Raw genomic sequence first — 10,181 nt, 5'->3', positions numbered from 1 at the left:
TGTTTTTGCTTCAGGAGTAAAGTTTCTGATTTTTACTACTTTAGGAGTAAAGTCAGATTTTACTACTTCCAGAGTGTATTTCAAAGTTCTACTACTCTAGGAGTAGATTTCAGAGTCTTACTATTTCGGAAGTAGAGCTCAAAGTTTACTACTTTGGGAGTAGAGTTCAAAGTTCAACTACTTCGGGAGTAGAGTTCAAAGTTTTACTACTTCGGGAGTAAAGATAGAATGTTCAGAATATTTCTTCTCAATTATTCTACCTCTTTTGGAGAAGAGTCGTGATAATTTCACAACCAATCGCACGTCCGTACTTATAAGCTTTACTAAATATTATCACATTCACTTGAGGGAATAGATCTATATTTTTAGCTTTTATCAAAATTTATCATTCTTCAGGAATAGAACACAATCATTTGAATGTGCCTTAAGCATATCAATCGTAGCTTAGAACCTCTTTAAGATATTGCTACTTAAGGAGCAAATCGAAGCATACATATGATGTAGAGAATTTTCTGAGAATATTCCTCTAACACATCTTCAATTGTAGCCAGAACAATGCATATGATATATTGTCACTTCTAGTGATCATATATTTTTTGCAAACTCTCACTTTTAGCCATTAAGGGGCATGAAAATAACATCATGATAACTTTACATTATTTTTTTCCAAGAACAAATTTAAGGCATAAATAGTCCAGAACTAATTAGGTCCCATGGATCAAACAAACCCAACGAGTTGTACAATTAGTAGCAAACTCGTGATAGCCATATATACTCCTCGTGAGGCCATCTTTATCATAAGCCATAACAAGACTTTCAAAATGAATTTAAAACAATACAGGGACTTACCTCCATCACTACAACCATACATATAGATAAATGACTTCCTTGGTACCAGGGCGGATCCACCCTTTAGGGTGGGGGTGGCATGGCACCCCTTAGATTGATAAAAATTTTATATACCTATGTTACAATTTGCTTAAACTAGGTTAAATATTTGATCCTTCCACCCCCAGTCGCAAATTAGACAAAGGTGTCATGGCTGGTAGACACATGTTTGAATCTATCTTGAACATTTTCGACTCCCATTTTTCTTGTGCTTTTTAGTTCCTTTAAACCAGTAATTCCCTTTTCGGCTTTCCCAATTCTATTTATCTTTTTTATTATTTATATCGTCTTTCCTCTATTCTATTTTCTTATCTATGATCTCTAGCTAGAACACACAAATAGAAACTTCAAAATCTCTTAAATTAAGCATTTTTCTTAATCTCAAACCTGTGAGTATTTAAATCGAAAAACTTGGGTCTCAATGGGAATTTTGGATTGAGATCAAAATTCAATTTATTTTTATTTTTTATAATTTCTTTTGTTTATTACTCCCTCCGTCCATGTTTACTTGTCTATATTTGACTTGGGACACTCTTAATAAGCAATAAATAAATGAGAACTGAATTGGAGTACTTAATAATAAGCGTAAAATAGGTATAAAATGGTAAATTATGTCTTGGTTTTTCAAACTATACAACTTACAAGTAAAAGTCGACATATATTTTTAGTGTAGCGGACAAATAAAAGTGGATGGAGGGAGCGTATTATAATAAAATTGTGCTATTCTACAATTGTTAAATTCAATTTAAATCACTTTACTACTTAAATTGTGATGGAAATTTTAATATACATAAAAGATGGAAGTCTCTTAGTGAAAATATTAATTTCACCTTGTTGTTAATGGGCGCGATTCCTTGTTTAAGATGTTAATTATGTTCGTTTCTTGATTTTTGAGATGTAATTTTCATATTTGCAAATAAAAAAGGTCTATTAAGTTGATCCGAATAAACTAAAAAGAGATGGACCCGACCCAACACGTTCCTAACAAGATTGTATATTGAAGAAAATTATGGCACCCCGCACCTTCAAATCCCAGATCCGCCTCCGTTCGGTACGTAAGATTCTGAGCCTTGAAATTTCATAAAGTTAAATAATCACATGTAAATAGGACATATAATACTCAAGGTAATTTCCAGTAATACAATTTTCATGATTGACAAGATTTGGCACGTATAATAGTTGAGTCCGGAGCCTAAAGGGTATAAAAATACACGATCTTTACCAAAAGGGAACATTTAAAAACTATTATACCAAAAGGGGTATATCGTGGGCTGATCCATGATATACCCCAATTTTTTTTTAAAATTGTCAGACTGAAACAAAAAAAAAAAAATTTACTTGTATAACGTGGACTGATCCACTTTATACAATTTATATTGTATAACGTGGATCAGTCCACGTTATACAAGTAAATTAATTTTCCGCAAATTTTTTCCGTTTTCCAAATAATCACTCTATAAGACGTTGCCTAGATTTAAATCATATTCGGTTATGTTTTTAATAAAAAAAATTTATTGATTTTTTAAATTTTTAAAGCATAATTAACTCAAATAAATATTTTAACACATGCAAATAATTAAATGTGTTATATATGCGAACAGAAATAAAAAATTAAATATAAGTTAAATAAACGTCACACATTAACTGAATGGTAAATGTTAAATTACATACTAACTATTAAACTGCACAAGACATGTTATATATTCTTGGAAGAGTACATAAAGAAACAACAATTGTACAAGTTAAGAAAAAACATAAAAACCAACAAGCAACAACAACTACTGATTTCTATTGGGGCAGCGATTCTTGTTATGACCTGTTTGCTTGCACGTACTACACTTTCTAGCCATGCGAGCCGGAGCTATATCCATTTCATTCCTCGTTCTAGTTGTACTCCGCGCTCCTGAAGTTCGCTCGTATTCAGTGTTTGCAATTAAACTGAAGGGAGAAGGTGGCCAATATGCCTCATCACCCAACGGTGAAAATTTTCCACTGTACGTTTGCTTATAAAACCTGCAACTGTAGTACTTGTTAACATAGGTCTTTGGTTGAATTCCGCGAATATCACAAAATTTAATTGCATGTGAACATGGCATATGGTAGTTTCTCCACTTTCCACACGAACACTTTTTCCCTTCAGCAGAGACTTTATGTATATTTCCGCCCTTACCTTCGTGTGCAAATGTTAGAATCTCAAAGATCCCTTCAGTTGCATTGTATTGCTGCATGTCAGTATGCTTTAGGGACCTCTCCCAGTATTCATCAAACTTCTTTTCAACAGCGCGCGGCCAAAACTTTTTATCCGCAATCAACAAATCAGCAAGGGTGCTTCTCTCAACAAACCGATCAACAAGATTTTTAAACGTATAACGGACCATGGCAGTAACGCGCAATCCACGAGCTTTCTTCAATAAACCGTTATAAGATTCGGAGACATTCGTTGTCATAGCCCCCCATCTATGACCGTTGTCCTTATGCAATGTCCATTTTTCCTCCGGAAGAGCTTTTAACCACAAATACGCTGGAGATGACATTGTTTTGATTTGTTCCATCCTCATTTTATACTTCTTCTTCTGGTGCTCTGTAGCCGCCAACCACATTAGCTTCTCAAGGTCACTACTGAGGAACTTTTTATTGAAGTTGCTTTTCAAATGCCGAACGCAAAACCTATGGTGTGTGGATGGTGGTTGTAACCAATCATGTGTTTGGACACATTGCAAGATTCCTTGATGACGGTCAGAAATAAGTCCAATTCCTTGTCTCTCACGAACAATATGTCTCCATAACAACACAAGGAACCACGTCCAGGACTCAAAGCTCTCACGTGCAACAATAGCATATGCAAGTGGAAAAATGTTATTGTTTGCATCAATTCCAACAGCAATTAGCAGTTTCATCTCATACTTACCGTACAGATGAGTACCGTCTATTGAGATGACAGGCCTGCAACTTTTGAATCCATCGATGCTTGGTTTATAAGCCCAGAACAGAAACTTGAAGATGTGTTCACCTTGCATTGTAGTTGATTGGTGCTCCCACTCAACAACGGTCCCCGGATTGAAATATTTTAAGGCAGCCATGTATCGGGGCAATGTCTTGAAAGAGGTTTCAAAATCACCAAATATCATTTCAATAGCTTTCTTACGCCCCTTTTGTGCTTTTCTATAACTAGGAGTAAACAAATGCAATCCTTTTATTTTTTGCTGAACTGACTTAATACTGATGTATGGATCGACCATAATATATGGTATCAACGTAGTAGCAATTAGGTGACTGTTCAAATTGGAATGATCCTTTCTGTAATCATCCGTCAGACAACTGTGGTGGAGATCCGCTTTGCCTGCCTTCCACATACCACTTGAAATTTCTCTAAAACGGATCATCCACTCACACCCCAACATATGACGCTTGCAAATAACCCTCCAAAATTTACCTTTGGACTGATCACAAATGAACTCTTTCTTTTCTTTGAGACAATATAGTCTCACTGCGCCTTTCATTTCCTGCTTGTTCTGAAATAACCTACCTAATTGCATAGTACAAGGAAAATTATCAACCCCTTCAAAATGGTCCAACAAATAAAAAGAATATTCATTGTCACCATACTAACCTGATCTGATAAATTCAGGTTTATTACAATCCCAAAGTGTAGATCGAATTGGACCGTCATCTCTCATGAAGGCAAAATCATCCGGGCCTTCTTCTGTGTTGTCCAAATATGGAATCGCATTAGAATGGTAGCTAACGTTACCATCACTCGGAGTAGTAATGTCTTCATAAGAATGACCATCACCATCAGATGAGTGATCATCGTCAGTTTCTGTGTGATCTAATGGGATATCACTATCTGACTTATCGGAGTGATCATTAGCTACGTCGTTATTGCTCACAATTTGTGTGAGCTAAGTCAACACGGGGTTTTCTTCAAAATCGTTACACCTACATAAATAAATAAAATTAAAATTTAAAAAGATTATATTAACCCCAAGGACAAATTAAAAAATAAAAAATAATCAAAATAACATGCCGATTACAAAATGAAAAATAAAAATAAAGTTATATTATAAAAATAGTACATGAGAACTAAATAACATGTTGTATTCTTTTTATTTTCCATGGATGAACAATGAAAGAGGTTAGTTAGAATTTGCAGTATAATAATTTACATAGTTATCCTGAAAGTTATATTATAAAATAGTACATGAGAACTAAATAATATGTTGTATTCTTGTGATGGTTAAACGCACAAAGACATTGAATAGAACGTAAATGAGAAAGTTTTCATAAAATATCGTTATATTTACCTTTATGTAAATGACTCTACTTGAGTAGGGTGATATCGAACTATACTCCCGCCATCTAATTCAGTTGTATCTGGAGCACTACTCGGTCCAGGAATATCACAGCTCTGCATAGTCCAACCAAAGTTATGTGACTGGCTACCAACTACTACCATTGTTTCTTGTTGAAGTGTACCTCTTTGAAGCCCAATATTCATAGCAGGAAGATACGTAGTACCCCGAATATCAAGCTCATCGTCAGTGGGTGCTTCAACATTAGTAGAGCGTTCAACAGTTGCATACATGTCAAGTGTGGCTATACTGATATGATTGCTAAATATATCAGGACTTCGAAGAAATAAATTACACATAAGCGTAACTATTCTATCAAAACGCCATTAACAACCATAATTATGATACAATACCTGGCCATCTATTAGGTTGTCCAATACATCCCTACATATGGGTAAAACATCACGTGCCTCATTTTCGTGGGATTTACGATGAGTCCACCTTCGTGCAAGAGCCGTGTGTGGCGGAAGAGCCCTGCATGGTGGCTGCATCGGTATAATGCGCTCCCAAGCCCAAACCTAGATGGATCAATTGTTGCCACCCACCAATATCTATATATCTAGCATTAAGATTATTCAAGGGATAACCATCAACAACCAAGCCAAACATGACCTCGATATCTTGTAATGTGATGGTCGCCTCACCTGTACGCAGATGAAAGGTGTGCGTCTCAGGACGCCATCTCTCTATAAGTGCAGTGATGACTGCCCAATCATATGATACACATCCTACCTCTATTACTCCCCTAAATCCACACTGGCCAAAGTAGTCAAGGATGCGAGGATGAAAAGGATGACGCCTCACATGCTTCCAAAATTCAGTATCCGCGCGGCGAGGAAACAAGCATCCGGTCGGTCCTCTCAAGGAACCATCCCACACAGCCTCTGATCGATGCTTCTCCTGGAGTGTTAACACATCGTACACTTCTGGCCCCGGATGTACGCATACCCGTGGAAACTCCATACCTTATATAAAAAAAAAAATGAAGTCCAGATCAAGTTATTTGGAGTAACTCACTATTAAAAAAATATATTATATAAAAATCCATAACAAAATATATTGTATAACAATCCATAACAAAATATATTGTATAACAATCCATAACAAAATATATTGAATAACGTGGAACTGTCCACGTTTCACAATTATGCCAAACTTCCGAGCATAGGGAAGAAATTACAGGTTCTGCAGTCATAAATTACTATGGTAATGCATAAATACATCAAACAAAGCAACATTCACAAAATGGGAGGAAAAAAAATTCGATTCTTTATGACACATTTCACAATTCTTTTCTCCTGTACCGAAAATGTCATCATCGGTCCATTATTGGCAATATCCACTGTTCCACAATGTTTTAAGATAGTGATCTATACTTGTAAAACGTGGATCGATCCACGTTATACAATATATTTTGTATAACGTGGATCAGTCCACGTTTTACAAACATCCACAAACCTAACAAAAATAACAGCAACATAACAATCCATAACAAAATATATTATTTAGTTATTCAGATCTTTTATATAACAATCCACAAAAATAACAGCAACATAACAACAAATTTCTTCAAAAGTGCTACTAAACAAATCGGACCTTTTATATAATAATGCTTCTAACAATCATATTTTAAGTTCAAATTAAAATAACACAAACGTATTAAATAACACAAATAAAAAATAACAATTAAGATATATAAGACAAACAGATCTATATCTATTATAAATATACAATATTATATGAGTTAGAAAAAATACCTTAATTTAAATAGCAATAATAGATAAAGATGAAGAAGTTGCTCCAAAAATTAGACTGTATTGTAGGGTTTAAAAAACAAATAGAGGAGAAGCAAAAGGAGAAGAAGATGGAGGTTCTGTAAGTATTTGGAATGGAGGAGAATGGGAGAGAATGAAGAGAACAAAGCGGCGAAAGATAGAAATATTTTAGGGCAGAAGGATCAGCCCAAGTTAACATATAACTTGTATAACGTGGACTGATCCACGTTATACAATTCCACGTTATACAATTTATATTGTATAACGTGGATCAGTCCACGTTATACAAGTAAATTAATTTTTTTTTTTTTTCGTTTCAGTCTGACAATTTAAAAAAAAATTTGGGGTATATTGTGGATCAGCCCACGATATACCCCTTTTGGTATAATAATTTTTAAACGTTTCCTTTTGGTAAAAACCGTGTATTTTTATACCCTTTAGGCTCCGGACTCTATAATAGTTGCTAGAAAACCTTGATGCTACTCGTATAATGAAAATATTTGACCCTTTGACAAGTAGTAAAATAAGTAACAATCTTTTAAAGTAAATATTCAAAATGACAGAATCTCGTGCTGATAACATATTATAAAATAAAGATTATAAAGTAAATACATGAAAGAAAAGCATACAGGGAGAAACTGATTGTATATAATCTTCACAAATGAACTACAATATCAAAGGGGAAATATTAGCTTCATGGCCAAGCAACATCAAACTTGGTGGCCAAGTTTCTTGGTTGCCAAGCAAACTTGGTCTCCATGTCCAATGGAAATACATATTAATGTTTACAACAGGAATGAAATTTTCTACACAATTTCCAAAACAAGTCCCTTCAGCTTTTAGAAATTGGATCATTTTTTTTCTCCTTTCACAGTTGCGCAATTTGCGCAACGAAAGCATCCAGTAAATTGGCGTATAGTTTATTCAAGAAGAAAAGCAACATTTTTAAGTTCTATTGGGCGTGTATAAACATTTGTTTTTTACACTATTAGGTTAAGTTGATTATAACATCATATAAATTTTTCTAGCTTTATTGTTCGGTGTGCCTATAGATATTCTTTTGAATGATCTAATGGTGTAAAAATTATTTGCATTAATGGTATATAAAACTCAAACTCTTAGAATAATGGAGTAACTTGATATATACAAACCAGCAATGCCTTAAAGCTGTATATCCGTCCGGCCCAATTTATGTGACACTCTTTACATTTTAGTCAGTCCGAAAAGAATAATGTCTTTCAATATTTAATAGCAATTTAATTTTAAAATTTTCATTTTACCATTAATGAGATGATTTATAGCCACACAAAAATATATATTTCTTTTAGACCACAAGTTAAAGAAGTCGTCTTTTCATTTTTACTCTCTATGCATAGTCAAACACTTTCACATAAATTGTGACCAAAAAAATATTTTTTTAGGTATAACTAATAAAATGAACTTTTGTATAATTTACTAAGGAAAAAGAGAGAGGAGAAATAAAGTTCTCTAGACTTGACCAAAAGTAAGAGTATGTTTGAATGGGGTTAAAAAAACAGCTTATAAGCAAAAAAAGAAATAAAAAAGTTGGGGTAGCTCATCTTAGGCTTATAAGCTGCTTTAGATAAGATAAGCTAAATGGATCAAAAAAAAAATTTTGGCTTATTTTAAGCATAAAATGGCTTTAAGCTGGCCAGCCAAACACTAAAAAAAAAAAACATATTATAAATTGTTTTTAACAACTTATAAGCCAATTCAAACGTGCTCTTAAGTTTTTTCACATTCATGTTGATTAGATCAACACAAAGACGACTGACTTCTTTGTGGAATTTGGACCAATAGAATCACCAATTTACACGCAAAAAGGAAAAATAGATTGATGTACGGCAATGCCAGGAAATTGTATTGACGAATAAAGTGCTACCCCTTTCTCTTCTGAAAAGGGCCAAAATGGCTTGTGTATTTTACGTTGATAGAGTTTAGCTGAGAGGAAATTTGCGAAGAAAAAGAGAAGGAAAAGAAAACTACTCCCTCCATTTCATAATAAGTAACTTTTTAGGCTTATGCACATCCTTTAAGAAAGTGTTTACTCCTAAAAAATTAGGGGCGTTTTTACTAACTTACCCCCTAATTAAATGCTTAGAAAAAAAAAAAGCTTAATGATTCTTGATTATGTAAAGAAGGGTCATTTTAGAAGAAGAAGATCAATTTCTTCTTGAAATCCTAAAGCACCACTTATTTTGAAATAAAATGAAAAACTTAAAAAGTCACTTATTATGGAATGGAGAAAGTAAAAGCCAAAGGAGTAGGTTGAGACAATTGGAAAGGGTCAAAATTGCCCCTAAGCTATATCGATAGAACACTTTTGTCCTTTTTTTATATGGATTTTTGGATTTCTTTCTTAAGATTCCGTTAGCTGAGAGGGAAAAAATGACATCTTTTGATAACAGCAAGGGGAAAAAGTAGTTGAACTATTGAAGGAGGGCAAAAATACCCCTCAGCATAAAGTACAGGGGCAATTTCTGCCCTTTTCTGCTTTCAATTTTATATTTTCTGGTTTCCCATGTGATGTCCAGTATCAGTTTTGGGGACTCGACTAATAAAGATTCGTATTTTGTAAGGCTCATTAAAAGGGTAAGCTTTCCCTTGCATGATTTAAGGGCAAGTTACACATTTAGCCAGTTGGCCAAAAATAATTGAATTTGCTAGTCAAATATATATATATATATATATATATATATAGATTACACACTAATAAACAAATATATACATTTGTTGGTTATTATTTTGATCGGCGGTTATTTATGTCAATTTCTCATGATTTAATTCATTCTTAGGGCTTGAACCCGAGACCTCTTGTGAAGGGTGAATGGATCATATCCATCTCATCTCAACCTTGATAACCTTTCTATTTTATATGACTGTATTTACTAATCACAAAGCTTAAGATGCCAAATTGATTTATTAATAGTGATTCTGAACAAAAATATTAGTGTGACTAGTTGAAAATCAGTTTAATGTTGAAGTAAAGTTTAAAACTTTTGCATAGTAAATGAATAAGACATTGTGAAAGTCGAGAGGAAAATATCGTTAAAAGGAATGGTGTCTAATATTACAAAATGTCAATTGAAATTCTTTAGTCGTCGAAACATTTTTTTTAATCTAAATTTAAGCCCCTAACATTTTT

This window comes from Lycium barbarum, chromosome 11 (genome assembly GCF_019175385.1).
Source record: "Lycium barbarum isolate Lr01 chromosome 11, ASM1917538v2, whole genome shotgun sequence".
Classification (NCBI taxonomy): Eukaryota; Viridiplantae; Streptophyta; class Magnoliopsida; order Solanales; family Solanaceae; genus Lycium; species Lycium barbarum.
The sequence above is the reverse complement of the archived record's forward strand: the minus strand, read 5'-3'. Positions refer to the sequence as shown.